The following is an 18,866-nucleotide window of genomic DNA, read 5'->3' on the forward strand; positions in this document are numbered from 1 at the left end:
CCAGAAGATTTCAACAATAGTTCACCTTTGCTGATACGTCCAACCATTGCAGAGTCATCAGAAAATTTCCGGAGATGACAGGACTCTGTGCAACAGCTTAAGTTCACGGTCTTGGCCTCTCTGATCTTCATCTTCAGGTGTTGCTGATGTGTGTTTGTCACAGAATCAACGCTATTTAATGTGCACATAAAGCACCGATACATTTTCGGGCAGAAGGCCCGAGCTACTGCTTGATGGTCCACATTTAATACCACTGTCTGAGCAAACATTTTAATTGTGTTCACATTGAGGGTCATTTGGGAACATGTGTCCTATCAATATCTCTATACAGACTCAAGCATAACGACAGAATCCACGTTCGGAAATCGAACAAAACATCCATACACACACTGGGGCTTCCATCAAATAGCACAAGTCACTTACGGGAGGTAAATAATATATAGCCACGGGTTTTTTGTTTTGCTTAGAATTTTCAGCAGACAAATGCAACATAATATAGTGTCTTCTAGAAAAAGGACTGACTTTCCCTTTTAGTTGACTATTTATTTATAATGACTTTTTATTTGTAAAACAACCTTGCAATAATAATAATAATAATAATAATAATAATTATTATTATTATTATAATAACATTTCACATCATTGAATAAACACTAACTTGTATTTTGCCAGAGGTAAATTTTGATATGGATTTGCAGATGAGAGTAGAATGTGATTTGTGAGTTTAGGGATCCTGCAAGACTGATATTATCTGCATTTAAAAAATAAAAAATTGATCAACCTCTGATTCAGTGTCCAGAAACCCGATGCACCCTGAGGTGTTTAAGTATCCCCAAAAACATTTTATATAGAGATCACTTATCTTTCACATGGGGAGAATTCATCGATCAGGTGTACATCGACTTTGGAATAAATCTTAATCTCCGAATTTAACCATGGATGACTTTAGAAAATTTAAATTTAGCATATTTCCGAGACCCATGTTATATACTCAGCTTTCTGAATATATCAAAACACAGAGTTAGACAGGGCAGGACTGGTGTTACGCTGATTAGGGTGTTTACTCTGATCCTTTTAATAAAACTGCTATATAGAAGGAAATTCACATTTAAAATTGTTGTGGAGATTTTGCTCTTGTGCTCGGGGGCTCGGATTAGACGTATCCTAGGTCTCTGCTTGATGCGTTGCATTTCAAACACCGTTCTTCCTCATCGGGTTTATTTGATTCAACACCCATGTGTCATGCGGTACCAGATCCATGATAATAATACAATTAATTAGAATTGTTTGTGTCCACTGGCCGGCGGTAACCAAAGCAGTTTGAGGAAGGAGTGCACGCCTCACACCCATCCGTCACGTGCTCTGAATGCATGATGTAATTCTGGTTTCTCTCTCTCTCTCTCCATTTAGGTAAGTGAAACGATAAGACTGATTGAAGTTGGGCTGCTTCGGGATAACTAACCACGCAATCTGGTACAGTACCCAACCGTCATACCAATAGATCTTGCGTCGTCCTTTTTTTTTTTTTTTTTTCAATTTTTTTACAGCCTTCTAAGCCTGATTAAGATAGAGGGGTTGCTCCAGAAAGGTTCTCGTGTTTTTGTTTTTTAAGACGTCCGTGATGGTTAATGCAGTTGAGCATATTGGTACGGCCCATTGAGGCGCTGAGGCTCAAAAACACGACAACACATGACGCGTGGTGGTAGCCTTGTAGGGATTTTACTCCGTGCCTGACTGGAACAAAATACATAGCCCTTGACTTAAAGGGGTGTCATCAATAATAATAGTATTTTAGACTGCATTTTCGGGTATAACTTTATATAACCATCAATTTCAATGGGTCATGGTTCGTCAGATTAGGGGTGGCGTGGTTAAGGTGGTAAGAACGGTCGTCTTTGAACCGAGTGGTCCTCGTTTGTTTCCCTTTCGTTGTGTTTTTCGGGCAACAACTGGCTGCTCACCACTCGTGTTTCTGTCCATTATGGGTTTCATGCAGAGGTCAAATTTAGATTGTTTTGCGTGTATTTATTCCTCCTCAACTTATTCGATTCAAACTAAAAATAAAAGTCTGAATTTAAAAGAGCTAGTTTTCCTTTAAATCAGTGCTGTTCGGCAGGCAGTTTTACCACTGGCTGTTCTAAACGGAAGAAAATTTGGAAAATCACTAACCTGCTGGTTCCTTGGCAATTTTTCAGTGAGGAACCACAGTGCAATGGACTTGGCAGTTCTGTCAGACCCTGATAGAACTGTTTCAGATATAAAACACTAACAAGGATATTACACCATTAAAACATCAGCCGGAGTGTTGGGATACATATTAGTATTGGAAAACACGCCGGCTTTCTTTTTTTCCTTCATCTTCCCGTCCGCTATCGGTTCTTGGATATTTTTTTTATTTTTTTTTATCTTTCTCTCCGGCAACTTGACCTCCACTGTCAAAAAGGCTACACCGGCTCTGTTTCCGGGCAAATATTAAGTGCACTTTGTTTGCTCTGTATCAGAGTAGAAATATGACTGAGCCATGAATCAGACGCAGCACAACACAAAGGACACGTAACAACTACATGCTCTGTTGTTCTTAGCGAAGCAGTAAATGTTGCATCCCGATGGTCTTTTCCTGAAATCCTTCCTCTGTATGTTTGCGTGGATTTTAACATGATGTGATTATGAGAAAGATGGCAGGCATCCAAATATGAAACACGAAGCAAAAAAAAAAAAAAAAGAAAAGTAGGTAGCTGAGTAAATTGAGACACACTCTTATAGTATGGCCCATTGGCGCTGCCATTATGCTAATGCGCAGGGCGATGCCGTCGAAATGATTCGTTAGTGAAATGGGAAGGAGCTAATTGAGTGAATTCCTGCCAAATTAGCAAACAGAGGTAATTGTCCACTTTAAGCCTGGGTCAATTGTGAACGTACATAGCCAGGTACAGATTTCCTCTATTACACAAATGCACACAAAAGTGTCGACAAGAATAAGTGTGACAGCACTTCAACCTTGACAGGCACTCCGTTTAAAGTAGGAGCGCTGCACAGGTGCTCACTGTTTGGGGAATGACAAGATCTTAAAGTGGAAGTGACAGAAAATAGACATGAATACTGAGCAGCAGCAATAGAGCGTCGGCAGATCTTTAAGAGAGTCACTCACACACTGAGCGTAGTGGCTCCTTAAAGAATCCTGGAGGACCGATGGGAGGCTGGAGTGACGACAAATGGCGCAGATTTTTTGGGGGGGATTTTTTACTTTTTTTTTTTTTTTTTTTTGAGGGCTGCAAGAGCCTCCTGTCAGGCAAATGTCTCGCACTTCACTGAAATAATAACTCATTTGCCCCTCAGCCTTTGTGCTCATTGCGACGGAGATGATTTATCAGAAACAGTTACCTGCCTTCTTTAGGTGTGTGTGTGTGTGAGTTGAGAGTGCACCTCGGATAATGTCACATTAGCATACTTCTCTCCCAGAGCTGTCGCTCTGTGTAAAACAAAAGGCATAAAGTCAGCCCTTTACTGGCTCCACAAATATGCCTCTAATGTAATCAGGAGTCAGTCATGTGTTTCGCCATTGTAGCTGACACAACAGGCCCCCGTAACTCAACAGGGTGCAAGCAATCGGTATGGTTCAGCAAAGTATAACGCTCTGTAGCAAAAGTTCACATTTTCTGCCCAGAGCTTGCGCACCGCCAGACATTAGAGGTGTGAACGTGTGGATATTTGAATGACAGCTCAAACATCGGCATTGCATTTCGTAGGCGTCCATGGAGCGTTCAGTTTCCTGCTCTGGAACTTGTTGGCTGGTTGACAAAGGTGCAGGACAAGTCGTGTGTGACCTTGAGTTTTGCCGGTCGTCGTGGTTTTCCAGCGTCTGGTTTAATTTTGTAAAGCACCGACGACCTTCTATTTTGGAGTTGCGCACCATCCCGCAGTTCTCGATCCTCTTTGCAAATAAGGTACAAAAATTAATTAAAAAAATATATTCAGTGAAATGCATTCAGGCATTCTATTGTAAAAAACAAAACCATTGAAAATGTCCTCAACGCGGAAGGAATAAAAGCATATTCTGCTCTGACAGCATCAGAGTTTATGACAATACAGCTTCTGATATAAGGAAATTTGACATTTAAATTAAAAAAAAAAAAATTTGTGTGTGTGTGTATATATATATACATATGTGTGTGTGTGTGTGCATATATATATATATATATATATATATATATATATATATACATATATATACTTTTTTATTATTGCCCTTATGGCTGTTGATGATTCTGTTAATCCAGAAATAAAGTTACAAAATGATAATTTTAAATGATATATATGATCTTTTCCAAGATTAGAGGGTCGTAGTGACTACTTTCTGTGAATTTTTTTTTAAATAAACCTCGCAAGCTCTCAACATTTTGGCAGCCCGCTGGCATTTTTATCCCTCGCAAAGTGAGGGGTTCTTAATTCCATTCACACTCCCTGAAACCAGATGAGCTGTCTAAGAAAATAAAGACCTACCAGGTATCCGAGCACACCGGTCTTCTTTTTTTTTTTTTTTTTTTCTTTTTTTCCTCTCAAATCCCACAGACTTTCCGGAGTGGTGAACACATCCTCCACATTCACAGCCCTCAGACTTAAAATTCAAGCGAGCGATAATCCATTACTGTGAAAGTGAAGCCACCGGTTGAACTTTACAACCTTGCATCAGGGGGCTAATGAAAGCCTTTGAATGCAGGTTTCATATCTCTATAAAGTGACACTTAACCTAACACCAAATATTTCACATATTAACAACCCCTTAAAGGAACCTCTGGGAGGGGGGAAAAAGGAAAAATAAAAAGAAATATGCATCTGTGTACACAGATACGTATTAGAATTTGAAGGTCTGTAATGCACTGACTGGCAGGTGCTTGTCAAACCCCCGAAAACGGTGGGAAAAAAAAAAAAAAAAAAAATTGATTTGGATGATTAAATTGAGCTGATAAGACACATGACAATGCAAATGAATGGCGACTGTTGCATCAATGGAATATGGCCCTTCAAGATGTCCTTTGTCAGGAATAATGGATGACGCTGAGGCCGATCTGTCAGACCTCATCAGTCCTCGAGTTACATATTTCATGTGAGGCAAGTTTCTTTTTTGACCACAGCTTTTCAAAGATGGCAATTTGGATCCATCACGTGGCGGGGAGGGGGCTCCGATGCTTCCATGCACGGCTGATTTCCTCCTCAGAGCAGCGCCGTATATTGGAGTCTCTCTCCCGATAGAAGAGATGTCTGGGTCCACTTAAATCCAGACAGAAACACAAGCTAATTATTTCCCTTTCACCCTCTCGACGTCTTCATCAAAGATTAGCCCAAAAATAGCCTGCAGCATTTCCGTCCTCACGCCTCTAATTGTTGTGATCCCCCTCTTTCTTAAGCACCATAATCAGTTGAGATTGTTACATATCTAACTCTTGGAAAATGAATGTCAGTCCCGGTGGCCTCACTCTCATCATTTGTAGTTAGGAGCAATTAGTGAATATTTGCACTCAGACGGGGAATCTTACGAAATAGCTCTTGCTAGGGTGAAGTGTTCTTGTGGTGGATTTAAGTTCTGGACACATTATAACATTGTCATATCAGAATTGTCACTTTGAGCGTGTTCGCTTGCTGAATTTAACATTTCGTTTAAGTACTTGATTTTCCCTCCCTGTCTGCTGAATGACCTTTCTTCACTTTTTTTTTTTTTTTTTTTTTTTTCTATAGTCTAGTTTTCTTTTTTTTTTCTTCTCTTTTTATTCCTTCCCTTAAGGTTCTCATTTCTGTACAACAGTTCCCATAATGTCCTCATTCAAAAAAAATTCACCTTGGGACATTTCACCTCCCGGTCTGTGCTCAAATGTAATTTTTTCCCCACTTGACATTGAAATTCACCAATTTCACAGAAGACATTAATGGTAATGGTAAGAAAAGTGCATTATCTGTCAATAAAACAAAGCAGGAGGATGCGCATGATCATCTGGGTTCATGTTTTGTCCGCAGGAAGCCACGCGGTACTTCTTTGCTCCTGATGATCTGAAAAGATAAATGATCCTTCCTTTTCCTTCAAAATACCTCTTGGTTTTCCTCGAGGTTTTTCTCAAGGCAAATAACAGGGGGCCTTATTCTGCAAAAAAAAAAAAAAAAAAAAAACTTTCCTTGCATTTTCTTGCCACCACATTGCCACCAATGTCACCACATTACAGAGTCATTAGCTGTGACATATATTGTGTCGGAAGTTGTGAGATGCTGTGACCTTCTTGCGTGCGTGAAAGAAAGAAAAAGCACTGGCCCCAGACCTCCTGCGTGATTCACACCAGGCACGAGTGTGGCTGGTTATTTCTGGCAGAGCTGTTGCTTAATGGTCCACACGTCATCAGGTTTCTAATGTTCTGTCAGTGGCTCGGAAGCCCCTCTGCGGCTTGTGTTTTTCACACAACTCCTCATCCTACTGTTTCATGCCAATATACGTGGTGATGTTTATTAATTTATCTCATTGAATAGAAATGTGGTCTCACTAGATGAAATTCTATTTGTTTTTAAGTATGAGGAAAACATATTCTTAACGGTTTGTCCTTTTTCTGAAGTTTATGCGTCGCTACGGGAGAAAAACACTTGGGAATTTCATTCACGTTTGGCACAAATACTCACGCAAACAGTGGCTAAAACATCATATTTTTGTATTCGGAGATCAAGGTCACACCTTTTAACATCTACCGTAGGTTCGGCTAATGTGACTTTGACCAGACACAGTCATTTTGACTGCAAAAACATATTAAGGCCTTCAGAAAAAAAAAAAAATATATAGATCAGCTTCAGTCATTAGACCGATTAACAACCCCATCGTACCGCTGACCGTATCGCATCGTCATCTCCGGAACAAGCTAGGACTATAACTTGCAGAAATTCCGATAAGTTTCATTTTTTTGCCGTGAAAGACACAGCCTTCCGTTAAATTCCCTCAATGAGTCACCGCTCACGTGGATAGAAACTGAAACCAGGCAGAGAATTGCAAGGCAACACAGTATTTGATCGTTTCCCCGGAGAAATTCATTTTGGAGTCAAATACTGCATATTTGCTGCCAGGGAAATATACTAAGACACACAATCGGGTCCACATTGAATCACAGCTACACACTAAACATTAATTAGTTCTATTTATATGATCTGCTCCTCTTCCTCTGGGGTCCAACAGCCACATCTATAGCTTAATCCCGAAGTTAGTTTGCTCTTCTGGGAAGCTCATTTTGCCTGTCCCTTAAAATGACGCCTTTCATCGACCCACGAGTCTCATTGCCGAGTAATCGCGCTTGTTTGATGCGAGCGTGCTTTCAAAAGATACCATTCGGCGGTGGAAAAACTCGAGTTTAGAGGTCAACCGATAAAAGACCAAACAAGTCAGGTGTTTTTCCACAAGTAAATACCAGTGTTTGTTTGTGTGTGTGTGTGTGTGTGTGTGGGAGAGCTGTGTCGCCTGACAGCAGAGCATGTGGATCAGGACAGACTGCTTGTTTTGTGAAATGAGAGATACGCGCATTTGTGCGCGAGGATTCCCGTGTTAAAGAGCCCGCTGTCGAATCTTCTTTTCAATCACTGTCTGCTCAATCCTTTATTCCCTTGTGCAGCCTGGAGGGCAGAGCAGACACATCAATTCAACACAGGGAGAAGGGAACAAAAACAATTTGCATGAGGTATCTGTTACATTACTGTAAAGGATGCACATCAGTCATGCAGAGCTGAGCGTGAACCTCGTATCATGTATATCACTGTCTATAATAAAGCACATTGCTGCATTTCAGCGTGAGGGGAAATAAAAAAAAAAAAGGGGTTCATTTCAGCCACATGTATTTTGCTGTTTAGCGAATGCTCGATGTGCACGAAAAAGAACTTTGTCACTTCAGCTATACACTGGAGCAAGAAAGGTAGAGCTACAGCGCAGCAGTCTGTTGCCTTGGCTGGCAGCACTTTTCAGCACATACCAAACGGATTTATACTCCCAACTATTCTTCCAAAATAAGATCAAGCATAATTACATATCAGATCAAATCATGCTTAGTTCCCTCTGAAGGCAAGCTGGCAGTCTGCAAACAGCATCTGTTCTTTCGAAACGCCCCATAGAGTAAAGGCAGGCAGAGCAAAAAAGGAAAAAATCCCCCCCCCCCCCCCCCCCCACACACACACACACACAAAAAAAGCAAAAAAAAATCAAATATGTCCAACCACTTTTTAAACAGAGGAGTTGCTTTATGAACTAAAAAGAAACCTAAAGTACAAATGATTTTCGGTTACATCCGAAGCCTGCATCGGAAGTGTAATGCAGCAGCCACATGTCGTTCATAAGATTCTATTTATAGGTGTCACAACACTAGAAGTTTTGGTTTGATGCGCTCCAAACCCATCGAGGGAGGAATGTTTCATGAAACTTCGGTGTGTTTTCCCACTTTGGAAACCAGACAAATGCACAGCGGGAGCTGCGAGTTGATGTTCCATGGTTTTCACCTGTGGTTGCACAGCTTTGGTGACAGTGTCAGTTTTATTTTCTTCATAGCATGCACATTTTCAAAAGATACCACAGCTTTTGAGTGACACATTGATCTAGTAGATCATTTGAATAGAATATAATAAATATAAATATAATCAATACATATATACAAATATAAATATAATTAATAAGAATATTGTGATAAAGTTCTTTATCTTCTGTAATGTAATTACAAAAACAAAAATGTCATACATTCTGGATTCATTACAAATCAACTGAAATATTGCAAGCCTTTTATTATCTTAATATTGCTGATTATGGCTTACATCTTAAGAAAACTCAAGAATCCTATTTCAAAATATTAGGATATCATGAAAAAGTATTTTTTGTTTTTTTAATTCATCACTGAAGATAAAGAACTTTATCACAATATTCTAATTCTCCGTCCCATAAATATAAATGTAGGTTTGTCCTGGCATTTTAGCCTTAAATTTCACCGAATTTTTAAAACTGACAATCTGTGAAATGCAAACATGCATTTGCTTCAGTCGGTGTTTTCAAAATGTGTTGTTTGCGATTGAAAGCCCACTAAAGAGATACTATCGGACACTTGGAATCAGACCCGAGACTCTCTCCATCCCCTCTCCTCTCTGGTGAGTAGAAAGTCCATCAATTTCTCGCCAATCGCTCAGTCTGGTGACGGGAGGCAGCGGGCGAGTCAAAACTCCCCGATCCACCGCCTCCATCCACTGTCTTGTCTGCAAATGTGAATCAAAACTCCGGAGCTGGTTTGGAATAAAGCGCTCACACCCAGAGGCTTCCAAGCAGTTTAAAACAGCCTTTGTGGCTCAGATCGGTACACTCATGGAAGGAATAACTTACTTAATACAGTCTTTACTATTATAATTGCAAATAAATGATACACGTGTGTGTGTGTGTGTGTGTGTGTGTGTGTGTTTGAGCTGCTTCTCTGCAATTGGAAAGATGTTGGTTCCATCCAAGGGCTGACCTTGTTTTCAGATACCACAGTTTTATTGGATCCAGGAGAGGTAGCGCTCATCACATTAAAAAGATGCATTTAGTTTATTACCAATCCAGACAAAGGAGTGAATACAGTTTTCCAGGAGCTCTTATTACTTGAATAATAGCAAAAATCCTTTTTTGTTCGCTAAGATCGGCCAAGTGTGAACGCTCCAATTTTGAGTTGGATGGCTTCATTTATGAAATCCCACTTTGGATAATTGTTTGACCATGTTCATAACAATTATTTATGGCTCTTTCACTTTTAGTTGAGAATCTGCATTACAGCTTTGTTTAGTTTGGTTTAATTAAAGCTGGTTTCACCGCTGCGTACACTCAGTCTCACTCCTAATGAGTCCGTTTCTAAAACTGTATCTGTTACACACTTACACTGTTCATCTTCGTTAAAATTAGTCAGAAAGGCATATGTGTGTGTATATATATATATATACGTATATGTATGTAGGTTTACATATATTTCTGTGTATATATATGTGTGTATATGTACATGTGTATTTGTGTACATATATATGCATGTGTACACATTTATGTGTGTGTACGTGTGTTTGTACATATATATGTATGTGTGTGTATATGTACATATACATACATATATATATGTGTGTGTTTGTGTGTATGTATGTATGTATGTATGTATATATGTGTGTAGACATATATATGTATATATTGGTAGTATAGATATGTTGAAATAACAGAAGAGCTGTATTATGATTTTCAGAGAACCAGAAAAGTATTTGAACAGATATTTTCCAGCTGATTGTTGACCAGAAAAAGGATCTAAATTTGCCCTTTTTTAGTTTATCTTTCTCATTATATTTTCATTTTTTTTTCTGCTTTAGATATAGATACACCCCACACACTTGGAGTTAAGGGGGGGTTGTACTATGTATATATATATTGACACTTGAAGAACATTGAACAGCAATAACGTGTCCACAGCTGCAGTCACAACACAATGATCCGTTGTCATGGAGGTAACAAGCACTGACTCGGACGGAGGCCAACAGAGACAGTAGCCGTGATTCTCACGGGCCAGCCCAGCTGATGTGTTGTCAGGCGTGTTTTCGACCTTAAACCTTCCGCTTCCCAAGGGACAATGGGGGCGTGGGCGGCACCGACTGAAGCTGATTCACAGCAAAGAAAGGAGAACACTTCTATCGGCGTTTGTATTATGAGCTTCATCAGCAACTGGGGCACTGCTACCGGCCAACTCCTTGTCTCTGTGATTGTCAACGTTTTTGTTTTCATTGTCAAAAATGATCCCAACAAGCTAACAGCCCAATATATACACAGGGGCTATAGAAAATGAAATGAAATATTTTTTGTCCATATTGCTAGAAAATATAGCACCTCTGTTTATTCACTTTCAAAATGATCTTCAGCAAATTAGGCCCACATAAATATATTTTTCTACATTTATCTGCTTTGACATATTCCTGAAAACTATTTTCAAGGAATTTTAATTTTGCACGCTTGTTAAATATCCTTCACCAACTCGAGCTGGTGTTATTATCCCTGTGATTGTCCCTTTCACACCTTCCCTCATAATAATAAAAATAAAAAATAAAACAATCACAATTTCTTGCATCTTGTATTGTATTAATTCATTAGCGGTTTATCCTTTCACAGTGGCATGTCACTGTGGAAAACATCCTGAGACTGTTTTTTCCCCCCCCTTTATTTACCCAGTATTTTAATGCCGGGGCGAGCTGTCACATCTGCTCGGTATCCTAATACGTCCCGCGCCATTATTTCAGCTTTCTCGCCATAGCTTAAAACAATGAATACGATAAAATAAAATAAACTGTCATCCATCCCACTGCTATCACTAAAGAAGACACGCTATACGATTTTCCAAGTGTTTTTCTCGTTACTTGACAGAAGTAGTTCCATTCTAAAAATTCAATTTCAGTTGAAAAAAATATGCAAAAGAAAAAAAAGGAAGAATGGTGGATTTATAGTTTATATCTATTATTGTTTTTCTTTTATTATTATTTTTTTTAGGCATTTCTAAACCACAATTATTATTCATTCATGCTCGTAAAGACCAAGTCACTTATTTAAACTGTGTGACTCCTCTGCCAGAGCAATTGTAACCCGTGCTAAGTTTTGTATCGTAAATCTTCATTCTTCCCCAGAAACGAACATCGCATCTTCGATTGCGAGATGAATTACCGAGCTTTAACTGAAAGTCCTGTTCATCATGTTTGGCATGTTAAGTCACCAAGGCGTGAGATACTCCTACCCCATCTCAGCTATTTGTGAAACTCCGACAGGAAGGTACATTCATGCGTGACGGGATCAAAGAATATTCTTTTTTTTTTTAACCTGACAAGAACCCATTTCAAGGTGGTCTGCGTTTGAAATTGACTGAATAGACTCGGAATAATATTTCAATGTTCATATGCAAGAGAAAATACCAAACGGCAGAAGGAGTGAGCGTATCCTGAAGAGCGCGAGGTGATTTTTATTTTGCCGCCCTTTCCCTTCCTTCTATCAAACGCTGCAGACGAAAGAAACGAACAAGCACACTTTCTGAACAATTGGTTAGACTAATGGATCAATTTAGCTCACAGGAAAAGTGAAAGGCAAGCTGTGGCTGATATGGCCGTATACCGCAAAATTGCCGACGATTTGTAAGGCTTTTGCAAAAGAACGAGCTTTTCTGTAACTCACTTGTCTTTAATGACTTTGGTACAAGCTGCTTCTCCTTGCTTGCGTGTGTGTGTGTGTGTGAGCGAAGTAACTGTTTATCTGGATGAAGAGAAAACATATCAGCGTCACACTTTGCCTTTTCCTGAGGCCTTTTCCTGCTGGCATTGAGTGCCTCTCAATGCCAGCACACTAGAACTTTTCTGAAATTCTTGAATGGTTGTGGGGGACTTTTGTTGACTGTTAGGCAAAAGTCAACCGGGACTAGAATAGAGTCCTCTCTACACAGCAGGATCCCCTGTGATTTGGGATTTCAGGCCAATTGTTTGTTGCGCAGCATATATGAAGTCACTTCATAGAGCCTTCGGCAGTTTACTTGTTTTGCTTCTCCAGATTCCGTTCCATTATGTGTGCCTGGTTGAGCCCCGAACAAAGCTTCCAATATTCCCGCTACAGCAAATAGAGGTTCTCAAAATAAACATGGAGGGTGGGGAGGTTTAAACTTTTGTTGCGTTTTGTGCTTATGTGACACAGTAAACCAGGGGTGTCAAACATACAGAGGTTTCAATGAGGCCCGCGGGATAATTTGAAAGTGAAAAAATGCATAAAAGACAAGGATATGTATTTTTTTAATTGAATGCAATTCAAGAGTTTTCCTCTAGGGGGCGCACTATTTTGATCAGAGTAGAAGACAAGCCGCATCACCAATCGGCAGATGATCTGCTACCATCTGCTGCTTGTTACCACGTTTTTCTACCCTGTTCTCCACCTCCCCGCTACTCCCTCATTAGCCAAAATGTCGTTATCAAAACAGAGAAAAGCAGATAAATAGTGTAGAATTTTCACAGAAAAATGGACGATGTCCTATTTATTTAAGGAGATGCACGGGGGAGCCTTTGTGCTTGGTGTGTTTGCAACAAGTTTCGCTATTTAAGAATATAATATTCGACGCCGCTGCGAGACTCATCACAGTGAAAAATATGACAGCTTGCAAGGACAACTGAGAAGAGATAAGATCGACGAATTGCTGGCGGGTCTGAGGAAACAGCGGTTCACTTCCACCCGTAGCTGAGAAATCAGTGAAGCAGCAGTAAAAGCCGGCTACCTAATTGCTAAATGTGCAATTTAATGTTAGTCACCAGCTTCTACTGTTCATGGAACTCCATACATTTTCAGTATGTATTGTATGTGTATGCATGTTTCATGGATGAAGTTTACACATTTACAGGACAGGTGAATACTTTCTTTCTCACACATTTAATAGCACTCTTTAATTTGTAAGGTGTAGGTAGGGATTCAATTTAGATTTTATATGCACATGTGTAAATGGTTTAGAAATCCCTTTCTTTATAAGTTCTTTATAAGTAAAGTACATTACTATAATTTTCAATACCAATTACTAATGTTAAAGTTTTGTGCCTTTGTACGATCAGTGGGATCAGTTGCGATGCATACATGTGAAAAAAGTGAATTACACGTTTGTCTACGGAAATATAAGGGGTTTCATGAAATGTTTTATAAAAGGATTGTTCATTAAATCCCAAGATTTTCCTAGTTTCTTTGTACTTCTTAATACCAAAACAGAGGAAACATGATATTTTGGTTATTTATTGCTGAGTATGCTATCATTTTAATGGTCCGGCCCACTTGACATCCACCTTGGCCGTATGCGGCCCGCAATGAAAAATGAGTTTGACACCCCTGCAGTAAATGCTTGAATAGCGTTTTGTTTGCTTGATGCAGCAACACTATTCAAATATATCATCATGATGATGATATACACGTATCATACCTGTTGTCTATTTAATCCTTGTTGGTCTCAGCCCATTCACATCCTGCTTATTTTTGTTTATTTTTGTCATTGCTCTTGTCACTATCCCTGTTGTTGTCCTTTTGGTTGACTATCTTCAACCTTACCGTCTTTTTTTTTTTTTTTTTTTTATACTCTGTCATCCATTCTTATCCTTGATGTTGTTCTTTCTGCTGTCTAGTTATTTGTCGATGTCTTTTGCTATCTTCTAATTGTCTCTCAATTGATATTTCTATTCATATCTATTAACACTATAACTGCTACGCCGCTGTGACAAAAGAATTTCCCCTATCTTATCTGATAATATTTCACTGATTACACAGTGAAGTCTGTCCTCATAAAAAGGGAGCAAAGATATTGTTAATTATTCCACGTACTGTTTCATTCGCTCAAACTTTAAACTGTATTGAGGATTTTGCAGTGATCAATAGACTCAACTCAATATTAATGACAAATCCATCTGATTTTTGCGCCCGGTTAAATTCCTTTCGGGTGGTGCAACGCTTTGCACCTCCAGAAGCCTCTTGCTTGGATTCAAACAGAGGCCGTTCTGTGCAGACTTTGCAGGTTTTCTCTGTGTCAAGAGTTTTAATTGTCATTGTGCAGGCATGCTGACATTTTCCAATGAGAGCTCCCAGCTCTGCGTAAGTACAGGATAAAAAAAAATACGAATAAATGGACAGACGAGTTACATGTGTAACCCTATCTTTGGAAGGGGTAGGGTGCTAGGAACGTGGGTGTCGCGGTTTACAAAATAAAGAACTAAATAATCTTCAAATGAAAAGGGCAACGTGACGGCAGGACACGAGAGACCTTCTCGCTTACAGGTCAGTCAGTTTCAACGGTCGCCACCAGGATCCGAACTGTTTACTCACTCGTGCGTCAGGAAAACAAGTCCTCACAAAAACAGGATCAGGCGGAACCAATCACCCCCTCTTACTTTCTCCCAAATGCACCTTTTAATGCAGCTGCCGACAACAACAAACCAAATTCCAAGAGCACCAACATACAACCAACCATCAAAAACAAACACATAATCTACATTGTTACACATACATAGAGTTTATTTCTTCTTCTTCTTCTTTCGGCTTTTCCCGTCAGGGGTCGCCACAGCGAGTCAACTTTCTCCATCTAACCCTATTCTCTGTATCTTCCTCTCTCACACCAACTACCTTCATATCCTCTCTCACTGCATCCATAAATCTTCTCTTTGGTCTTCCTCGAGACCTCTTGCCTGGCAGCTCTAATTCCAGCGTCCGTCTACCAATATATTCACTATCTCTTCTCTGTACATGACCGAACCATCTCCGTCTGGCTTCTCTGACCTTCTCTCCAAAACATCGGACATGTGCCGTCCCTCTGATAGACTCATTCCTGATCCTATCCATCCTGGTCACTCCCAAAGAGAACCTCAACATCTTCATCTCTGCAACCTCTAGTTCTGCCTGCTGTCTTTTGGTCATTGTAACAGTTTCTAGTCCAAACATCATCGCTGGTCTCACCACTGTCTTGTACACCTTTCCTTTTATTCTGGCCGATAGTCTTCTATCGCATAGTACGCCTGACACTTTTCTCCACCCATTCCAACCTGCTTGGACCCGTCTCTTCACCTCTTTTCCACACTCTCCGTTGCTCTGGACTGTTGACCCTAAGTACCTGAAATCCTCCAGCTTCTTGATCTCCACACCCTGTAGCCTCACCGCTCCACCCGAGTTCCTCTCGTTCACACACATATATTCTGTCTTGCTGCGACTAACTTTCATTCCTCTCCTTTCCAGAGCATACCTCCACCTCTCTAGATTTTCCTCTACCTGTTGACTGCTCTCACTACAGATCACAATGTCATCTGCAAACATCATGGTCCATGGGGATTCCTGTCTAACCTCATCTGTCAGCCTATCCATCACCATTGCGAACAAGAAGGGGCTCAGAGCTGATCCCTGATGGAGTCCAACCTCCACCTTGAACTTCTCTGTTACCCCTACAGCACACCGTACCAGTGTCTCACAGCTAGCATACATGTCCTGCACCAGTCTAACATACTTCTCTGCCACTCCAGACTTCCTCATACAATACCAGAGCTCCTCTCTTGGCACCCTGTCATATGCTTTTTCTAGGTCTACAAAAACGCAATGTAACTCCCTCTGGCCTTCTCTGTACTTTTCTATTAGCATAGAGTTTATTTATTAACCGTAATTTCCGGACTATTGAGCGCACCTCAATATAAGCCGCACCGGCTAGCCGGTCGCTATCTCGGGCTACCTCTTGCGCACTAAAATCGTCAAAGTCGTCTTCTTCGATGTCGGAGTTGAACGGACTCAGAATTTCCGATACGACGAAGATAAATGTTTTAGCGGCGTGAAGCTCGTTATCCCCCCCGCCCAAAAGTCCATTTATTAGCCGCATGGTTGTTTACGTGAAAAAAGTCGTGGCTTATCGTCCGGAAATTATGGTACATAGCATGGCTAAGAAGGGTGATATGAGTATGACTGAGTTTAAAGCGTGAGCTTAAAACTCTCTTCCTCCAGGTTCTTTGGTTTCCTACCACCATCTAAAATATGCATGATGTTAATTAGATCGAAATTGCCAAGACTTGTGAGAAAATGGTTGTACGTGTCCACATGTGGCCCAGTGATTGACTGGTAAACGGGCCAGGATGAACCACACCTCTGGGATAGACTTCAGCCCCCCCGTCCCCATCTGCATCCTGCAGTCAGTGTGGTATGCTGAATGAATGAATGAATAATTTCCACCATCAACTATTGGAAGTAACTTCTGAATTCATGGTTGCAAAGGTTACCCGTCTTTGTGTGTTGTTGAAAAACCACACAACACAAAGAGCAGGTGATGAGGACGACCCAATGTCGATATGAAACGCACATTTTCACAGCAGGGAAACAAAAACAGCACAAGGTCTCCCGTGATCTTCCAGTGAGTTATTCGGAATCAGCCTTCATTCACAGCCCCAAATGGAAATCAAATAGCAACCTCCTGCTGTGAATTAGAATTAGGGTTTTTTTTCCATCTTGTCACACCCTACAGCTCCCTCAACGCTTGTTATGTAAACATATGTAAATGCTTTAAAAACATGTACAGCCTGCATAAAGTGCACTCATCCACACCATGGTAAAGTTGGGGAAACATGTTTAACTTTACCTGCGCGTTAAGCCGGGGCTACGCGGTGCCAAAGTGGTTATCTCTTCCGCCGTGCAGCAAGAAGGTCGCTGATTTGATCCTGGAGAGAGTTTTTGTTATCCTCCTGTGTTTGCATGGGTTTCTCCAGCGTTCTCCCGTTCGCCCGCGAAAACATGCAGGACGTTCTTTCGAGACCCTCAATTGCTCAGATTTGGGAATAAATGAATATTATTTGAATGAATGAGGGAGTAAATGGTTGTATGTCTCTGTATGTGGCTGGAATAAGCTGCAGGCCCCTGCAGCCCCGAGTGCAGGATAAGCAGTATAGATAATGTATGAATGGACTAATATATGTTTAGCAAAGGAAACAAAAACAAGTTTGCCTCAGGAGTGTATCGTAAATTGGACCTAAATAGTGCAAATAGAGCAGTGTTTTCATTTTCCGACAATAAAGCATAAACGGTGAGCTCAAGGCTTTTACAGCCTCAAACAATCAGCTAATCTCCGATGCCTAAGGAAGAAAAAAAAAGCATTTATTTTATGTATTACATTCACTTGGGGTGTGAAGGTTCAAAAATCTCATCGCTCAGTTCATATCATGGTTTTAGGTTACACTTTACGGTTCGGTTTGCTTGAGTTATTTTTATTTTAACAGTTCTTGTTGAGTTTTTATCAGATATCCCCCTCTTTTTTTATGACGGGTGCTATTGAAATTCACCTTTGCACGTAGTTTGACCTTGGATAGTAAACCTCATTGTAGAAAAAAAAAAAAAAAAAGCAAATTTCGAAAAAGACACCAAGGCACTGTCTAATCACCTTCTGTGAATCCTCTCAATTAATTTCAAGAATTACTCAACATCAGCAAGGGAGGGGCGTCCTAGCAATACCCCTGTAATCCAATAGTCCTCAACTCCAAGGGGGCCATATATAAATACTGGATATAAAGTAAATACAATCATTTATATCCGTCCATCCTTCCTTCCATCCATCTTCTGCTTATCGTTGTCTCTGCAAATTCTTTCCAGGGTCGCTGGAGCCTATTCCAGCTGCCAGGCGAGAGGCGAGGTTCACCCTGACCTGGTCGCCGGTCATTAGTACACAGACAACTATTCACTGTCATTTGCAAATAATTATGTGACATTTTTCTCTATTTTGCCAATAATCCTGCTGCATGTTTTTGGACTGTGGGAGGAAACAGGAGAATCACACCACGGTCCTTCATGCTGTGAGGCCCAAGCGCTAACCCCTGCACCACTGTGCCGCTCCGTATATCTTTCCTTATATATTATTTACAGAAATAATTGTATTGTCACTGCTCTGGATTGATGTCCTCTTAAATGAGGCGTCACCGTTTTTGCCTCTGTAACAAATCCCTTCTTTAGAGTTGTTAAATTTCCACTCCTCCTCCTCCATGTTGTATTAGATAACACTTAATAAATAACATTACTGATATATTTTTCTCAAGAGTTGCATACTGGGGGAAAAAAAACAAAACAAAACTGAACCTTAACTTGGGGATTTTCTTTTGCTGAGACATCTGAAGAACACGTTCCACCACTTAGAGCCTGTTTTTTTCCTTGAAACGTAATTGACCAAACACATTTTATGAATAGGTTTGGACAATGAGTAGGCCAATTAACATTGATTTTTAATTCTTTTTTTTTTTTTTACCAATTAATTTTTTTTCATGCGGCTTAACATTTTGCATCATTGCCTCCGATCTCAATTTTTCACTTTAAT

General features: G+C 40.2%; 1 protein-coding gene across 2 annotated transcripts in view; it reads left to right on the forward strand.

The window, feature by feature from the left end:
* Window positions 1-18,866, forward strand: part of ntm (neurotrimin) — a 454,899-nt gene that overhangs the window by 166,140 nt on the left and 269,893 nt on the right. The window contains exon 2 of one of the 2 annotated variants that reach the window (XM_086160103.1): window positions 1,411-1,473. The exons of the other annotated variant lie outside the window; for it this stretch is intronic. The gene's annotated coding sequence lies outside the window, so the exon portion shown is untranslated. The remainder of the gene's footprint in view (window positions 1-1,410; window positions 1,474-18,866) is intronic. 2 annotated transcript variants of the gene reach the window in all.

The sequence above is a fragment of the Fistularia commersonii genome, chromosome 15 (genome assembly GCF_037954325.1).
Source record: "Fistularia commersonii isolate RoL2024-O1a breed Wild chromosome 15, RoL_Fcom_v1.0, whole genome shotgun sequence".
NCBI classification, from domain to species: Eukaryota; Metazoa; Chordata; class Actinopteri; order Syngnathiformes; family Fistulariidae; genus Fistularia; species Fistularia commersonii.